At 40.4% G+C, this 20,120-nt stretch overlaps 1 protein-coding gene across 1 annotated transcript in view; it reads left to right on the top strand.

Annotated features, from left to right (window-relative positions):
* LOC139614337 (ATP-binding cassette sub-family G member 4-like) overlaps positions 1 to 20,120 on the top strand; it is a 175,459-nt gene that overhangs the window by 62,633 nt on the left and 92,706 nt on the right. Inside the window, exon 2 of the mRNA XM_071471476.1 lies at positions 19,068 to 19,214. The gene's annotated coding sequence lies outside the window, so the exon portion shown is untranslated. The remainder of the gene's footprint in view (positions 1 to 19,067; positions 19,215 to 20,120) is intronic.

Raw genomic sequence — 20,120 nt, 5'->3', positions numbered from 1 at the left:
CTCATGAAAAGACTCACAGTTGCTCATTTTAAACGGTTAACATGTGGGAGGCAGCGGCTGTTTGTGAGAAAACAAGCGTTACAACTGTCATTCGTTTGTACGTTTCTCTAATTGGGCCGACGTCCGCTTCATTAACACTAGAAGGGCGAAGCTGCAGCTAATTGACTGCTGACTGAAATAGCTCGTCTCCTCGTGAGTTTTCTGCAAACTAATGTGAAATACACATGCAGAAGTGAGAGCTATAATCACATTTTCCCTTTTAATTGACACCTCGTTGGCCTTGTTTTAACCCTTCAAAGTCCAGTTTCTGTGGGAGAGGAACTGTGGGGAAAGTGTCACGGACCCCTGGAAGAACTAAAACCTTTTCTCAACTATGAGGTCCCGTTCAGAGATTTCTGAGACAGATACAATTGTGTTTGTATGTTTTATTTTAATAAGTTTATGGGAGTTTGTTAGGGAAAAAAAATCTTCATTTCTCCAACTCAAAAGAGTCACTACAACAAATCCTCCAACAGCTGGAGACGGTGGGAGTTCTCCGAGGTAATCATAGATTTCAACCATGATTGTTACTAATTCTGTTGTGGTGGGAGGTTCATAAAGTTTTGTTCCAGGTGAACATCCCATTTAAACCAGAGACCCTGTACATGGGTGCCCTGCCACTAGAAAATACCTCAACTTTTCATGGATATTTCCTTTGTATTTTGAGCTGTTACTAGAAAGTGGTTAAAACCAGAAACACCTACAGTGGACGACAGGATTAACATTAGTTATGAAACCTTTCAGATGGAAAGAATAACTTTTTATATTGGATTGGAACAGTGCAAATTTATAAAAATATGGGAAAGATGGATCAGGCACATCACACCTGTACTTTCTTTCTTTTTTTATTTCTTCTTTTTCATGTACCCCCTTTTTTAAATAAAGGGATGTGAGTATAATGGAGGTAAACCTCGCTTGTTGGTTTTAGTTACTTGGATTGGTTTCTCAGTTTTGTATTTAATGAATTACTATTTCTTTTTTGTTGGATGCAGATGGTTTGATTTACTTCACTGGTCCTCGTTTGCTTCTGTATTATCTCAGAAGGCTTGGATTAAAAAGAGCAATAAGCCACCACTGGCTGAATGGATCATGAAGCAACACAATAAAAAAAGAATTTCAAAAATATTCAATGAGTTTGAAGTAAGTTTGAAAATGTTGAGATATGTTCTATATATGTTATAAATACGTTCTGCTGGATTCAGAGTTTGATTGCAGAGACTGTCCCTGGAGATAAAAAGCTTCTTGGTGATGACTATTAGCAGAACAGTAGCTGTGACAGAGAAGTGGTTAATAAAAGTTGGAAGGAGCTGTGAGCAGCCCCTGCTGTATTCTGCTGATGCTGCTCGTGTTGTTGGAGCTGCACAGACGCAGACCTGTAGATACAAGCTTGTGGTGAGTGTTAACACAAGTTCGGATCTACGGGTTCGGGGCTGCGAGCAGATGACTTCATACATCCATCAGCACGATGAGACGTGGAAAAATAAGCCTCTTAATTCAGTTAAAGCCTTCATGCTTACAGTACCTGCCTGTGTGTGTGTGTGTGTGTGTGTGTGTGTGTGTGTGTGTGTGTGCGCAACAAGCCTGACTGTCTCACCAGGAACAACAGGAATAATTTCTAATGGCAATTAAAAAAAAAGGAAAGTTATATTATATCAATTTAAATCTCAACAGGCATTAATCACCATGTATTGTTAAAAATAAGATGCAATTAATTAGACTAATATTCCAAAAAACTACTGATTTCAAAGAAAAGAAAGAACCATTCTGGTCCATAATAAAACAAATTACAGATTATTGATCTGTGTAATTTCAGCAGTAAGAAAACTAAATTCTATATTTGAAAAACAGAACCAAAAGACACAATCACAATAATTTTTTTGCATTACTTGGACAAAATCCTAATATCTTCACTCAACTATCTCCTCCATAGACTCCACAAGACTAAACCTAGACTCACCCTAACCCTAAGTCCAGGGAATCAGCTCCTGAGTTTACTGAACTTCACATTGTACTTTATTTTTTGTTTACAGGTCATTATCTCGCCAACACTCTGTTTCCTCCCTGCGAAACTCTGACGTGTGGGCAGAAAAATTCAAGTGGCATTTTCAGAGGCTCGAGGCTGAGCCCGATGAGACAAAAGTAACAGAAAACATTAAAAATAAATGACAGGAAATGAAAGCAGCGTGTAGGAGATTTCCTTCATAAATACCTGTGGGTATTTAACATGACTTTATGATGACATAAAGTACAATAAATACTGCAAGAACAACGTAAACTAGATTGAATAATACAATAATTATTAAATGAACATTTGTGTTTATGTTTAGTTGAATTTAATCTTTTGTTTGAATTAATTACAAATAAAACTTGTGTCACATCATGTTAGAGCTTTGTGTTAAATTGAAAGGCATTGATTTTAATATTATTATATCTTATTAATACAGGATTCCTTAACAGAACTACCTTTCCTAATGTAACACCATTAATTAAAGTAATGACTAAAATAACATTTGGATTGTTATTTTTAATATTTAACGAATAATACAGTATTTTTTACTAATTGTAGCTCAAAACAATTCTGTAATCACAGCCTTTACATTACAGGCCTTTCACTGAGGCTAAAAGCCACCAAACCACATTCACATTTGATCAAATTTTAAAAGCACAAAAAGTTCAAATCTCCTCTCAGCACATTCCTGTTTAATGTGAATAGAGCTGTTGCTCGGCAGAACGAGCAACAAAGTAAAACGTGTAAAACTCAGAGATGAAAAAGGAAAGTGAGTGGTCCAATTTCAACTTTCAGACTCCATCTGAAGTTCTCTTTCTCCTTCGCTTCCCTCTGCCTGAATTTAAATGAGACGTCTGACTTTGAAGCCGTTGCCAAGTTGCTTAAAGTATGTCAGTGGGTCTTTGCCAGTGAGCTGAAAGACACCTTGAGATTGGCTGAACAAAGAGGTCAGCGGGGTCCGCAGCACCCTGCCAGCCACTGCCGCCACCACTGCACCAGCATGTGTGTGTGTGTGTGTGTGTGAGGAAGACTTAGAAAGCACCGACACAACTACGACCAGCTAAAGGCCACCACCTGCATTGTTCGGCACTAAACAGCGCCAGCGGCCAAACCCAGCAGCGCTACCCGCCCTGCTCGCCCAAATCTACCCAGCAACAGAGGTGGTGTGTGTGTGTGTGTGTGTGTGTGTGTGTAGAAGAAGAGAGGAGGGGTTCAACAGAGGTGAAGAAGTGAGAGTTGAGGAAGTGACATGTCATTAGCGCTTTGTAATATCACGCAGTGTAAACAGATAGCCTCGGCTAGCCAACAGGTAGCATTCAGTTTAGGCCCCTTTCGCCACAGCTAATACACAGTAAACATCAGAAAGACCCCACGACAACAACAACAGCAACCACACTGCTGAATATCATTAAGAGCCACAAAAGCAAAGAAAAGAAGTGGAAAAAAGAAGCAAAACTCAGAGCACATTGGAAGCTTGGTGACTTACCGATTTGCCTTTATGTTTAGTTTCCAAGTGTTTCTTTCTCTCTACTCTGCAGGGCCTACGGTGCTTTGGCAGAAGGTACAGGCAGTCATGTCCACTGTGGCTCATCAAAAAAAACACAGCTCAAACATGCAACTACAGTAACAAAATCAGCCCCGAAAGGCAGCTCGGATAGGAAGGAGTGAAGACAAAAGGAAAAAGCAAAGGGAAGAGGGAGAGAAACTGGTGGGAGAGAAGAGAAGGAGGGGAAAAAAGTAAATGATTTTTTTTTTTTGGGTGTTTTTACAATTTCGGTTTACCGCGCGCAAGTAGTAATAATAACTCTAAATAAGCGAGAGGTAATCTGTCAGGCTGTAACGTCTACAAGCTGCTTCCCTGCACTACGAGCAAATGACAAGCAACATCTGTTTGTAAGACACCCAAAATCCCAGCCTCACAAAAAAAAAAAAAAAAACGGAAAAAATTGGCTTGAGTTTTCTCTCTTTTTCAGTCTTGAACTGCAAACTCGCCTTGTCTGTTTGACTCCCTCACTTGCTCAGCTGAATAAGGCAAAAACAGAAAAAGAGAAAAGGGGAGTGAGGAAATTCAGCGAAGAGAAAACGCAGCCATGAAGCCGTCCTCCTGTCACCCCTGAACCTCTCCTCTTCCCTTCTCCCCCACCCTCCTGCACACTCCCTCTTCCTCCTCTTCTTCTTCTTCTTCTTCTACTACTGCCACTCGCCCCCCCCCACTCAACTCCAAATGCAAGAGGGACAGTCCAGTCCAGGTATAGCTACTACTCGCTCAGTCCTTCTCTTCCCAAAACGCCCCATTACTCCGACACATAAACACTTGGACACACACACTTGTATCCTCGTCTCCCAGAGCGTCCCACACAGCCAGAAGCAGACTGGCTGGCTTGCACGTACACACTCATGGATGCACTAACAAAAGTGCATATACAGAAATACACACGTGCACACACACACATTTCTTGGAAAGCTTCCCTGCACCAAAACAAATACCAATCTTTAGTTAGCCTCAGCTGCGAATAGAAAAGAAGGAGTCATTTTGGGACTTGGCTCTGGTTTACCAAGGAACAGATACAGAGCATTTCCCCATATGCCTGCCTTTCACAGCTCAGGAGCAGCTCCAGATTTGACTGTATCATAATACTGTGAAAAACATCCTCTGTCACTGATATCTTTTGATAACATCCAGCTCCGGTAACGGCGCCGTGAGAGCGGCCGGTGCTGGTCAAACCAGAAATGCTGGACTTGTCATGTTTTTTTTTTTTTTTTATTTGTCTTAGAATTAGAACGAAGGGTTGAGCGCTCTGCGAGTGCTAGCGACACCACATGAGCTCTGTTCCATTACAGGACCTAAGTGGGTGCCAAGTGAATCAATACAGCACTCAGAGACAGAGAGACAGCTTCAGTTTAAGCTGATAAACACACATACTCCACCAAGTTCACTCAGTTTTCCCAAATTAAATTCAAGACGAAGGTAGAGATATTTAAAAAAAAAAAAAAAAAACACACACACACACACAACACAGTAAAACAGGAGCTGTGTCCTTACTCTGGTGAATGAGCCCTAACATCCACAGAAAACTAGACTCACTAAAATTAGCTCCCTCTCGTCTCTGTGCTATTCTTTGGTATGAGGCATCAAAGAGCGGCTGGGTTGGTAAACAGGGGCACGCTCATGCTGACATCACATTACAGGAATGTTGGGTATTCAAGTGTAAGGACTGGGTCGCCCAAAAATGAATCTACAGTGCTCATCGGGTTATTATGAATCCCACTGCAGTTGTGGGCAGACAGTAAGAGAGCCTGCGTTTTAACTACACCAAACCAAAATCAGATCTCACTGTGTCATATTCACTTTTATATTATACCATATTCAGCCCTTTTTTTTAACCCTATAATAACACAATCCACACCAGTGGTAATCTGTGTTTGTCCTTGCGTTGATCGCTTTCTTTTCCAGACTGTAATCCTTCCACTGAACAACGAGTTTCTTTTCTATCTGAAGCATCAGAAACTTTGCTTATTCCACTGTCGGCTTTGCTGTAATCTACTCCATGCTGGTTGATGTAAATAACTTTAATATACCACGAAATACAGAGAGATTTACCCAGTGCTGACCAGCATTGTGTGAACTCGTTTGGCCAGCTTTAAGATCGAGGTTCACTTAATTGCATAAAGTTCTGTTGAAGAATCAGCTCTAAAGCTCCAGAAACAAGCTCACAGGTGAATCTTGAGAATGAATCTCACTGTTCATGAATTTAGAAATTGAGCTCAAAGTTGGACTACTTCCTGCGTCTCTGTACGTTAGACTTTTGGATGCACACTGCTATTATTTGTCACTTGGGGTTTAACAAGCTGTTTTGAGTTATCTGATAGAAACTTTATTTGCTTTTTGGAGCCTAAAGCGCCGCAGTGGAGAACGTTACATGCAGCTGTGCCAGCTAACATGCTATGAGCTATTTGTGTAACTTCTCTGGTGTTTCCACTGAAGAGGAGTAATCATTTAATCTTTACATCAGGGGAAAACTTTTCCCTGAAGAGTTATTGAGCTTATTCCAATTTGGGGCCACCAGTAAAGTTTCCAAAATAATCCAACTACGAAACAGCACAAACATATGAACCAGGCAAACAACTGACTGACTCATCCTGGAGTCTGAATGAGGAGCAACCAGTAAAATACACGCTTCTGTTTTTTATGATCTTATGATCCCTCACTGGGCCTGGCCTTGACATATTGGTTCCAGCACGAACTCTAGCACAAAGCTAACTAGCATAAAGTTTCCTTCAGGGAATAAAAAACAAATAAAAGCCTTAATTAAATTTTACAGTTCAAGCTTCTAGCGTGAGTCGGGGTTTCAAATATCTTTGCGGCAGTTTTCATAATCCCTTCAAATGGGTTCTCATCCGGAAATGAAAGGTTTGTCCTGCCATCGGGTTCTGTCTTTAACACACCTGATGAACCTAAACTGGAGTTTTACTGTGTTGGACTGCGACTGTATCTGACTGCTCTCATTGTAGCGGCTCTCTGCAGGCCGACTACACGCTACTTTAAATGAGGTGAAATGTTTTAGAACAATCAATGAAGGCGAGAGTGTTATCCTGCTTCTTTAAGACTTGATTAATCCGCGGACTAATCCTCGTCAAACTTTTAATTTAAACAGCTCCTTATTAACTAAACACAATGCAAATAGGTTCTCCAGAAGTGAGCTGCATTACGTTTACTGGCACTTTCTTTCATGCAGCAGGAGCAGCCTGTCGTTCACTGTCTTCAGGCACAGAATATCACCCCTCTCCCAAAATTCAGCGTCTGTACTCTTTCCATCTTCTCTCCTGTCTTCTCTCTCTTCTCCCTCTGTCTGATATTCTGGTCACGCACAACTGCGGCAGCCCTCCTCCAATCGCTGGCATTAATCCACACCTCAGACCCCCCAGACACACAGTCTGGTCTCCTACAATGTACCTCTGCTCCAAAACTTTCCCAGACACATTTGGCCTTCTCTCTATCGCTTACCTCTCCCTCCCTCTTCAGCCCCTTTTCTTTCACTCAGTCTCCCCATGGCCTTCATCGTCCAGTTTCATTTGCTCTGCCTCTTTCTTTCTCTCTATTCAGCCATGGCCCGTCTGACAAAAGCATCTCCTAATCTTCCTCAGAGCCCATTTGACATAAAGTGGCGGCACCGAAACCGACCAATACTGGCTGTTCTCGTAACATTCGAGAGTAGGGCTACACTCCACCTCAGTTATTTTTTTAAAGTTTTAAATTAGAGTTTCTCAAAGGTTTTCATGACACAGAACCCCAAGTAGACCCACAGTGAAATCCTGGATCCTATTTATCAAGATTTGAGCAAACCCACGGCACAAAACCTCTTAAAAGTCTCTAATTAATGATCATTGTTTGGTTGATCATTTACCGTTTCCCCCAATTTTTTTTTTTATACCTCATTTTTATTATATATAGTTGGTTAAATGTAGACATCAGCTGTGTCCCAATTTAGGGGCAAATACAGCAGCGCAACAAGACTGTCCCGTTTCAAAGTCCCGTTTCAAAGGAAGTTATGCAGCCTTCTTTTCCTGGGCAACAAAGGCTCCAACAGGTGGATCCTTAGTTGCCCAACTTATCCCATGATTCATTGCGTGCCAGTAATGAAAGCAAACAACTCCAATAGAGAGCCAGAGGATTAGTCTTTTAAATGTAATATTGGGTTTCAGCGCAGTTCAACAGCTAATGGTAAAACTGTTAAATTGAAGGGTCTTAAAACCTCAAGCTTTTCGTGAAAAAAAGCTACGTGTTGTCAAGGCGTCAGGAGCCGCAGTTTGCAACGCAGTGGTACGGACGGGCCCAGCTGGTGATGCAAAGTGGTAATCCTCTGTGGGCTTTCATTGGTCTACAACGGCTTCGAAGGACCACACCCTCACTGACAGTCCCTGAATTGGGACATTACTTCCATGACTTTCTGACATAGCTGAACTAGTTTGATACATGTTTTTTTTTTCCAGGTCAAATATCAGTGGTAATTGTCAACTTTTGGGTCAGTCATAAAGGAACAAGGACTTCTTTCTTTACCATTTTGACATTCAACAAAAATCCCATCAGGGAAGCAAAGAGACCAATCTCCTCGACACGGTAGCATTCATAGACCAGAATGTAATGCAGCGAGAAGAGACCTGAGGGTCATTCTGCAAAAAGTACAGTAAGATATCCTTTTTGGAAATAGACGAGGCAGGCTAAGGTAATATTGCTTCCTCAAAAAAGCCAGATTACAGTACACTGCAATGTTATTCACCACATATACCCTCACTGCCCACTTTGTAGACTTGCTTATCCATGTAATTATCCAATCGGCCAATCATGTGGCAGCAGTGCAACTCATACAACTGTGCAGATACAGGTGAGGAGCTTCAGTCACTTCGACTGTTGCAGGATTGTTGGCGCTAGATGGGCTGGTTTGAGTGTTTCTAAAACTGCTGATCTCAGAATGAACCACATGTCCGACCTTGAGTTGGACGGACTACAAGAGCGAAAGACCACGTCAGGTTGAGTGGAACGCCACTGGGATGTGTTGGAACAGGAGAGTTGTAGAGGTGAATGTGCTGATGAAAAATCAGCAGGAATTATGTGATGCAAACCTGTCAACATGTACATCAGTAGTAGTGTGGTATGTCTAAGAAAGTGCAGAGTGAGTATAATTCTTGGAATGCACTGAATGTTCTCGAGAACAAAGTTAGAAAAGATTGAAAATCCAAAACAAGAGTTGCAAACATGTCCATTGTAAGGATTCTGCTGTTACTAAGAAGAGACACCACTCAAGCATTTATTAAAGGAGGATCATGGAAGTAAGTCATAAAAGCAGAAGGGCACCTGCTGGGGACCACCTCAGAATGAACTTATCAATTGTTTACTTAATCTTCGTTGGGATGCCAAGCTCCTTAACATTCTTGTACTGCACGGTCACTAATTTATTGCATGCTCACTAATTTATTCTTTGGCAGTTGTCTCCTAGGAAAGAATAGGCCCTCTGCAAAAGCCACTAATCAGTATCTGTTGGCCTGGAATCATAGTCTCCCCTCTGACAGTGTTTTCCTCATAAGGGTTTTAACGTTTATCTGTGATCTCGTTTGGCTCCGGTCTTGGGAATCTTTCTGTTGTGCTGGGAAGAGACAAAGCTAAGAGGATTGAATTCAGAGCTGCAGGCAGACATGATGGGAAGTGTAGATACAGAGTGGAATGAGAAAGTCCCACTGGTAGATAAAGGTTCATCCAAGACACAGCTAATAAGAAGTGAGTTTTATTTTATTGAGATGTGATTATTGTGAGGGGACATCCATCTCCCTCCCACACTGACTATATATTCAGTTCCTTAGAAGTTGACCAGCTTCACGGCCTTTACCATTTACGAACTGTGTGTATCTTCATAAAACTATTCTTAACCAGGTGGAAAAAACAACTAAGTATCCCTATGAATTACATACACGTCGGGCAATAAGACACCTCGCAGTTTTCGTACAATACCAACATTCAGTGCCAATGCACAAAGCATGAAGTTGTGCGTCCTATATCTATGTAGCGAATGGTAAAATAAAGGTGTGTTGGATGGATTGTCGACTTAGACGCAGGAGACCAGAGTTCATGTCCCGTCCCTGCAAAACCTGTCGTTAATGTTAATCTTTTTAGTGGTTGTAACCATGATCTTTAATCTTAACCAAATATATTAGTAACCAAGTCTCACCAAAACTTTTCTCTTACCTGCCCTGTACTGTAGTTGGGTAGGTGCTGTAGCAAGCAAGAATTTTTAAAATGCTGGCAAAAGATGTAAGGATGCAAAATTAAAAAAAAGGTTGTTAGTGAATGTAATCCAAGGGTTTGTTGAAGTATCTGATATTAATGTTTCTTATTTAGCAATAGAGTTGGGATAAATAACTATAGTAATTCAAGCAAGCAAACAAAGCTTTATTTATATAGCATATTTCATTCCAGGTGGAAGTTATCACAGTTTCAACCACAAAAACTGTGTGGATAGTGTAAAGATAACACACACAAGAACATTTCAGTGGTTAACACCAAATTTTTATTCTTTTCAGCTTAGCAAAGGCCCAGAAACAGCATGGGTCACCATGGGTCTAGGGCTGCGTAGTGAACCTCAATACTTCTGGCGTCCAAAATGTTTTTGCAGCACGTAGTGATCTGGGCAAAACCCCAGATTATATATATATTTTTTGGGGCATTTTGCTTTTATTCGATAGGACAGCAGAGAGTGACAGGAAAGGGGCGGAGAGATGGGGAATGACAAGCAGGAAAGAGTCGAACCGACGACTTGGCTACTAAGAGCATCAGCTCATTTGGTCGCGCCCTAACCACTCGTCGCCCCATGATGTCCACTTTTTATAATTTTCAGCTCCTACATGTCAAACACACAACATGCCAATTCACAACCCTGACCTGTACTCCCACACATTAATGACATTGGTACTTCACATTGTTAATCAGCCAAAGGGCTATTTGTAAGTTTTCTCTGCCACCGAACGTGGTTTCTTGCTGAGTGGTGGTGATTGTTGCTTGACAAGACAAGAGGTTATAATTCACCGTCTGAGCAGCACTATGTCTTCAGGGCAGATCTGAGGTGATTCGCTATCAGAAAGTGATGAAACGGGTTGACAGGGGCGAGGGCTAGCTGGTTAGCATGCTAACTACAGTAAAGGAAAAGAAGTGAAAGAAACAAGCGGTTACACTGGTGTTGTTTTCCACTGCTGGAGACGGTTCTTGGTGAGTAAAGGAATGAAGTTTGATGCGGAACTCAATGTTTCTTCTAGTCTGGTAATAAAAAAACTGTGAATGCTAACATTAGCTATGAAGCAATAGCAGAACTTACATATAGCTCCTTTAAGTATTCAGAGCTCAGCTGGATACACTAACTTGCACCGATCAGGATTTTGCAGTATTTAAGTATCAATGTGATGATGATGCTTGATGAAGCAGATCAGCTGAGTGTTGAACTTTTTAATACCTGAAGATGCTTTTCCCTCAGTCTTTAACTTCTGTTGTTGCTAATTTAGAATATTTTTTAATGTTATACACAGATCCTTAAGCTCTGACACCACATGTCAGGGTCTTTAAATAAAAACAGTTTTTAAACCTTTTACTGAAAGTCACAGTGCAAAAAATATGTATTCATACTCAGTGATCTGAATCATATCTCCCATACTGGAGGTGGATGGTGACTTCATGATGTCAGTGTTTACCAAAAGCTCCTCCTGGGCCTTGTATATTGGTAAATTCATCGATCTAACCTGATGCTCAGTCTTTTGTTTGCCTTTCTTTCCGTCCTTTTGTTTCCTGCATCGTACCAAACGCTCCCTCGTTCTCTCCTCTCCTCCAAACTCCCTTCCCCTCCCTCCCTCCCCTCTTTGCCTTCCTTGCCTTTCTTCTTCCTCTTTCCATCTCTCTGCGTGCCCCGCCAACCTCCCCACTCTCCCCTCCCCCCCCTGTGTTTGTGTCCTCATATGACCCTGCTTGGCCTGAATCACTGTTGGTGCCCATTTGGATCGGGCACAGCTGGTGCTGCTGCTGAAAGCCGAATGCCATTACCGCCGCTGTCTGTTCTGTCTGAGAGACACGTCGTCAGGATGATATTGGAAACATTTCTCTGATTTTTCCAGTTTTAATTCACTAATTTCACGTTCTGCTCTGTGTTCTTTATTTTCTGTGTTCTGTGTGAAATAGGAAGAAATTAACACATGATTAGATATGACAAATAAACAAAAAGCATGTCGGCCATTTCAGGAAAGGACAATAGAGAGCGTGGCTGAGAGGAAGAGGGGGGCATTTGTGCTCCTCACAATCCAATCATGGGTCAATAAAAACCAAGAAGTGCAGAGTGTGTCTTTGCAGCTGACTGGACGGCGTTGCAGCAATGGCTCACTTTGTGCAAGCTGCCAATAAACTTAGTGGAAGCAAAGCAGCAAAATCAAAGCCTGCTGTGAAGAGCAGAGAGCCAGAGGGAGGCTCTGATAACACGTGTTCGAAGAATAGCTCACGATAAGAACCATTCTGTACAGTTTATGCTAATTGTTAGAATCAAATGTAATATTTAATAACATCTCTGTCCCTAGATGAAGGTGGTTATATTATAAAACATTAATCTGTGTCTCTAATGGGATTCTAATGTTTGAAAATCACTTTATTCTGAAAGGAAGTGGTAAATTCATGGTGAAAATAAAAGCTGCTGCTAAACTAAATCCTCGCCGGTCTTCAGCCGGTGCTCGGCCACGCCTGTCAGATAGCATCAACAGCTCCGCTCTCTAGATCTTTTTTATAACAAGCATCAAATATGAAATAGGATTCGTGTAAATAATAATGAGTTTCATTATTACGACGATCAGAGGAGCTGTGGGGCTTAAACAACGCTGTGATTTTTTTCATCATTGTATGGGGACACTGAGCTCACTGTTTGCTTAAACACTTCAAACAGGGGTCAAGGCTTTCACAGCATTAACTGAGTACTCCCATTTTTAAATCTGACCTCCTCCACAATGGCCTCCAACAGAAAAAATTAAATAAAAATAAAAATAATCATAAAGAAGACAGCAGCACTGAACCATGACTCGATGTTACATTGTGGATAAACCCAACTCATGGGTTGGTTTTCTGTTGACTGATAACATAAATTCAATCTCAAAAGAAAAAGGTAAAGCATTTATGAATAACATATTTTTTACGAGACTTTTCCAAAACATATAATAATAATAATAATAAACAGTATTGTCATACAAGACATGTAAGAGCTTTACAGCAAAGACATTTAATTCAACAACATATTATTCTACTTTATACAACAGTCATAAAGAATTCTTACTTCTGATTGGCTGACAGGCACCTAAAGTATGTAGGTATTTGTTGTTATGCACCAGAATTAAACTATAGCGATATAATATGTAAAATGTAAAATACAATAACTGAATTCTGTACATTCAGATTGTTTTTTTTTTTTGCCTTGTAGGTAATTTTTTTGCGACAATGTTGATGAGCAACAGTTTACTGAAACAATAAATACCTGATTTTATCTGCAACATGCTCTGGTGAGTAAAGCACATTCAAGTTGGTTTTAAAGGGCAAAAATTTTCTTGACTGACAGAAATTGGAAGATCACAAAAAGCTGAAAAGCTAAATAGAATCCTTTAATACTGATTTACAAAACATATCCACACAGGTTCCTTTAGAATAAGAACTGAGGCAGAATGAAAGGAGTTGTTTTTACCTTCATGTTACAACAAAGCTCTCGAGAAACATTTTATGATAACTTTTCAAATGTTGGTTTACAGCTCAAGGCAGGTTATTTATTAAATGACCCTATTTATTAAATACTAAAGAAAACTCTTGGATATGTCATTAAAAACATTGAACACATTACAGTATTTTGTGTAGCCTACCAGAGGTGGACAACACTGACTGGATGATATCTATCTTTAATATTATACCATACTGTGGCAAATTAATAAAATTAGTCTAATAATGTTTTTAGTTTTGCAGATGAAAACAGTAGCTAGTGTTTTTATCACACACTGGTATCCATATACAGTAACACACATTTCAGGTGAATTACTAACTAATGACTCACAAAATAGAAATGCTGAGTCATGCTTTTGTTGTGTTTTGTTAAACTGTGATTGGCTAAAAAAAAAGCCGTGTGCACAGATCTGTCTGTGAGCAGAGTCACACAGAGGCAGACCGCAGCTTGTAACCAATCACATTTCAGGCAGAGTGTTTGTCACTGTCCAATCAGACGGGAGGATTTCACTCCAGTTTGGAAGCGACAGCAGCTTGAAGTTCTCTGGGAGGCAGTTAAATACACCGTGTTGTGAGTGTAGAGCAACACTTTGTGTGCTTCACTATGAAAAGGATGAGCAGTGAAGGTCACAGTCCGGCCCTGCTGCTGTCGGCTGCCTGACATTCACATTTCATACCACTCTTTTTTTTTTACCCAAATCAAATCGAATGGTTTCAGTAACATAACTTATGATTTCATTGATTTTATTGAAAAATATGTTAATTAATACTCATTTATGGCTAATTCCCATATGAAAATTGTTTTTGTGGTCTATGGTTTTTTTAAGAGTTGACACCTGAACGTGAAAACATTATTTTAAAGTTTGAACTCCGTTTCATCTGCCACATCCACAGTGACAAACCTGTCACCACAGTGAGATCCGGCTCTCTTAACCACACACGTCCACATTTACTCTGAGATTGGAGAAAAGATTTGAGCCAGTGTTACACTGCTCTCTACATATTTGGCTGCAATTAAAATTCCTAAAAACACTGTAGGCTGTCAGCCTTTTAGCCAATTAAACAGCGACAGCAGTTCCCAATATCTCTCAGGTCTTTAGAATATTTTTAGCATTTTAAACTTTTAAACTTTATTAAGCAGGAGCCAGCAGCAGTCGTACCCAGAGTTTAGAGTCTCCTGCCATGTAAATGTAACTGAATCATCTAAATAAAACCATGCAAACAAGTGAAGTAAGTTATTAATTTCTGTGCTTGTGAGTTATGGATTTGTGTTTACAAAGCCATGGGGGTGAGAGCTTTACCTTTCAAAAGCAATTTTAATACACAGTGTAGAAAATTATTAGCTCAAAATATATCTATATTTTTATTCCTGCAGCCATTTCTGGGCTCCTTATATTTAACATTTTAAACTTTCCCAGTATTTTACATTAAGTGTTGATATTCATAAGAAGATATATTTGTGGTTTTAAGAACAAAAAACCATCTCATTGTAGTTTTACATCTCTTCTCTCAGGCTTCTCTCTGGAGCTCTAGTAACAACAGGTCAGTCAGCCAATCAGAAGAGAGGATCTGACCCTCTCCTCTGATTGGCTGCTTTCTGAGTGATCAAATAAAAATATAGCAAATTTCAAGTAAACACTCGGTGGGTCAGTGATAAGACAGTGGGTGCTGATGGGTCAGGCTTGGGGCATATCTGAGAGCAGTGACTGCTCTGTTGTGACATCACAAAGTTCCAGAAGTCCTGACAGCTGGTTTTAAGGCTCAGTTTCTGAATACAGGCTGTGTGCATTTCTCTGTGGACTGAGGCTTTGATACTTTCACAGTATTAATATAGAACCGTGACCAATGTGGGACCTTTAACACTGTTTAGGATCTTTAACATTCTTTAACATTGTTCCCACCTCCCCTATTATTATCTATTTTGTTAAAATTACATGTATGTAGTGCAGCACCTTTTGTCTGAAACCGTTAATTTTGACCCTTCCACTTTTCTTATTGGCTGCTCGTTAAGCTGGGTTCAGTTATTTCAGGTCCTACGTGTGCAGTTGTTACACTAAGTCCAGGCATGTAATCGCCATGAACAGCAGCGTCTGAGAGCAGAGACAATTAACGTGTTGTTGCTACTTGGGCCCCAGTGTACCAAAACAGATTTAGTTTAATTAGACTTTATGAAGCGTCTTAATTGCTCATTCAGTAAAGCTTTTGCGTGCAACAATAGGTGAACAGCTCCAGTTGAGTGGAGTAGAAAACAGTTGCAATGTAGTGTGTGTTGCTATTGTTGTTCAGTAAACAGGTCAAAAAGGGTTAGTCAGTGTTGATCACCTCTGATGTGAGGACAGGGCTCCAACCTTATAAATCAATGAATAACTAACTTTACATTGTGACAGTGTAAAGGTTTGGTTAGGTTTGGGGCAGGATCATGGTTTGGGTCAAAATAAGTCCTTGGTTAGAGAACATGGTTACAACAGACTATTGGTTTGAAACGAGAAACAAACGGTGGTTTCTTGATAGTAAAATGTTTTGTTGACCCATCCATTCACCCCGACCACCTCCCTGTACAGACTGGTGCTCTTCAACGTCACCTAACTTTGACCATGCTCCCATCTGAGGCTGGGTGATATGGCCAATAAATAATATCACAATATTTTTAGGCTGTATGACCATATATCTCGATATTTTAAAATCTCCCCTGAAGCGCTTCAGAAATGTGCAATTGAACTCTTTGATGCACAACCCCCCCCCCAACCCCCACCCCCACCCCCCCATCATAAGCACCACAGCCACTAGATGGCAGTTTGACTTGAGTGTAAACAAGTAGTTTTGTGCTAAATGTCGATTTACAGCACAACATTAACTGTAGGTCGTAATAAGCTGCTTGTACAAATGACTTCCAGGGTTGTTTCATGTCTCTAATTAATGATTATTTTCATAATTGATTAATGTGCAGATCATTTTGTTAATTAATCAAATAATTATTTAGTTGATTTGCATATAATTAAATGAGAATAAAATTCCATAATTGAAGTAAACATATTTATATTGCTTTTCCAACCATTTATTTTCTTGAAAAATTACTTATATGATTGAAATTGTTGCTGATTAATTTACTGTTGATCAACTGATTGATTAATTGCCAGAATGTTTCAGCTCTACCTTCTGAACATAATAATTAGACAACATACACATCTGCATCAAATTAATGCTTAAATCAAGACTAAAGGTCATATTTAGATTAACAAATAATATTAAACCATACGCAGCAAAAAATTTATAGATAAATAAAAACAAAAACAAAAAAAAAACAACCAAGATTACAGAAAAACATAAAATCTTAATGTTGCATTTATGTGAGAAGCAACAAATTGATGTTGAATATAAATGAATGAATATAAAATAAAAAGGATAGTTTGTCTTGTGTTATTCTGGGACCTTTCTCTATATGTTAAAAATTAATGACAACAATCCAAGTTCAACTTTTGTATTTTTCCAAAAAAAGCCTGTGCACTTCAAACCAGTGAGAAGAGCACAAAACTAAATCATTAATATTTTATGTTACATAACCAAAAACAGTCAGACTTTGGCAGAGACCTGCCTGTTCAGGTAGGACCACATGTTTGAACCACATTTAGCAAAGCAAATAAACAGTGTTTCATTTGAGATTCATTTGGCAAAGCTCTGGCATCACTGAAAGCTGCATTCATAGTTTTCAAACAAAAACCAGGTCAAAGGATAAAACTCATCAAACTGATTTACAAGTTCATAAAATCTCACCATTGTGTATTTTTGAAGAAAAGATGCTGAATGCACTGGGACTACAAATGTTGTAAATTTGTCAACAGCCTCTGACGGACAATTGATGAGCTCTCAGAGGTGACACAGGTCGTTGCCTTTTCTCTAACAGCCACTTCTGTTTTTGTGCATCTGACCCGGTTGCTCTGTGAATCTGCTGTCTTTAGGATTTTGGAGCACTTGAAGTAACCGTGCCCTTTCGCTGTCCTTCTATCTCTCTGTTGTTTTCATGTACCAGTCCCCCATGAAGGACAGCTGCTGTGAGCTGACAACCTGGCTGCCTGCCATTCGTTACTCTGCCAGTCGATGTCTCTGCCCCCCTCCCTCCCACACACAAACACACACACGCACACCCACACACCAATACCCATCATGCATTTGTCAGACACTGTCTGGGTGCTGCTGCTGCTGCTGCTGCTGCTGCTGCAGAGCTGTGACATGAATTCAAGAGAGAAAATCGGTGTTTTTGTTCATCATCACGTTTTAAGATGAGATTCGTTTTTTTGCTTTAGAGCTTCCTACTAAAAGGAAGACACAGACCCAAAATGAGTTCAAAAGCCAGGTGTAGCAGTAAATCTGATTCACAGCTCCACCCCAAATTTTAAAAGCATCTTAAATTCATCTCATGGTAGAAAATTGAAAAATACCATCAACTATCAGTGGCATTGGCATTCCTCAGAAAAATACAATGTGATGTTTGCCCTACAAGTGTGCTGAGAAAAATTCCATGGAGCCAGCAGCAAGGGAGTCTGGCATTGACCCAGAGACAAAAACCCAAAGAGAAATGTTTGAATGTCAGCAAGGAGACAAACGGGTTATTTCAAGGCCAGAATAAAGCAAGCCTGAGACAAGCCTTTCAGAGAAGGAGGCAGGGCTTCCATTCAGTCGCCCCACATAATGAATCGTCCACTATGGAGGATGGAAACCCCTATTCCTATTTGCACCTGTGGATATGGTCCTGAATCTCTGGGGAGAACTTTCCATGGCTTCTCCTGACTGTACTTTAAAATTAAGCAGATGATAGCCTCTGTGCTGGAAGGTGTGCCAAGTGTCTGGTCTGCCTCTTTTTTACTTCCCTGTCCTCACCAGTCTCCATTCTGTTCAGGTTTATCGCCATATTATATTTGATGATTCTGCAAAACCCTGTATTACCATTATTTTATACCAGCATTTTTAAAAATTTGTACTTTCTACAATATCAGCACTTTACAATTATAGAGTGCCGCAGGGACGACTTATTGTAGGCCGCTTTTAGATCACTGTAGAAAATAAACTCTGTGACAAACAAAGGTTTATGATTCTTCCATGTTCAGCAGGATCATCTTCACTAATGACTCCACCTTATGATGTTTGAAGCCTAAATACAACCAGCAGCAGTAAAAAGCTCATGTTAGGCTGTAAACCAACGACAGCACGGTCACACGACTTCACCGTCACCACCACTCACCTTCAGCCTGTAGTCTGATTCAGCTCTGAGCTCTTCTACAGAAGCCTTTCCTCTGACAGAGTTAGTGACAGTTTGTAGAAACACAGCGAGGCTGTAAAGGTGGACTGGTGAGGAGGTTGGTTTCATGTTGGACTGATGACGTTTAACGTCCCCGACAACCTCTGTCGTCTCATTTAGACTCTTGTTAGCAACCGGCTTTTTTTAACAGATGGAGAAGCTTTAAAAAAATCCGGACTTGGGGATTTACTGATGGGTTTGATGTCATAGAATAAAACATGAAAATTTCTTGAGCTTGTGTTAATCACAGACCTTATTCCAGCCATCTAACAAAAAACTCATAGACTTCAGGATGAGAGAACCGGAGGTGCTAGGACTCATTCCTGCTGCACTCTACCGTATGTGGTAGGGAAAGATATGAGCAGCAAACTATTCAAAAGATACTGTTTTTTTCCCATAGTGAGGAAAAAATCTGTATTACAGTCACACTAAAATGTGAACATCATTTGCAGGTTTTTGGCAGGACGCCAACACCAGTCTCTGCACGAAAGGCAGACTTGATACACATCCATCCACCACCTTGACCCTCCTCCACCCTCTTACTTTCAACTGGCTGCATAAAGGAGACACTACTTCCTGAAATGGACATAAATTGTGAGGTAAGTCAACCCAATATGAAGACATTTCATGCACTTAACACACCAGCCATGGTGTCATGGAGCTGGCTAGCTGCAGCTGCCTGGATCTATTGTACATAAAGCTTAAATGTCCTGAACGGTACTAGCAAACAATCCACAACGAGTCAGGTAGCAGCGAGCTGATGGTGATTCTCCAGGAAACGTAATGGCCAAAATCCAAGATGTCTGTGAGGATTCTCAGTCTTCCAGCTCATGGTTCTCCAAGAAAAGTTGAATCAAGGGCAACTTGACTTGGTTGTAGATACTTGAGGATGTTTCACCTCTCATCCGTCTTCAAAACCTAAAACCCAAGTTCTTCAAAAACCGCTCCTTTGCACTCCCTTGTTTGAATGAAAGTCCCACTTGTTTGCATCCCCCCCTCCCACCTTTGCTCCATGCACATCATACTCAGATGAAAAATTAAACAAAACATGCAAATGAGTAATGTGAATTTCGACATCAGAAAAATCCCAAACTGTCAGAATGCCGGTTGTGCAAGTTGTAATGCGTCACAACAAAACAAAGGTCAAAATGCCTGGGAATGCTCGGAACTAGTTTGCATGACGTTTCAGCAGAACATGTCTGAAGGCAGAAGGTTATGAGGTTATGCAGAAAGGCCACAGTCGAGGGTGAGGTGGAAAACCTGCCACGATAGAGACAAGGGAGACTCTATGTTGGGGATATCTTCTTGACAGTCTCTCCTCTAAGGAATTCGTTAGAGTTTTAGATTGAAATTCAACCCCTGCACAGCTTCTCACCTCTTTTGGAAAGTTACACAAATTGTCAAGAGCTCCCCTAATTCTGACAACAGCAGAATTTCTTTGAAGCATGCTGACTGCTTAAATAATTAGTTGTAACAGGTAGTTCGCTGTTTGATGTCGGTGGCTG

Source organism: Trachinotus anak, unplaced genomic scaffold, assembly GCF_046630095.1.
Source record: "Trachinotus anak isolate AG129_WGS33_773 ecotype Australia unplaced genomic scaffold, CSIRO_AGI_Tana_v1 ptg000034l, whole genome shotgun sequence".
NCBI lineage: Eukaryota > Metazoa > Chordata > Actinopteri > Carangiformes > Carangidae > Trachinotus > Trachinotus anak.
This window is presented reverse-complemented; position numbering and strand designations above follow the sequence as displayed.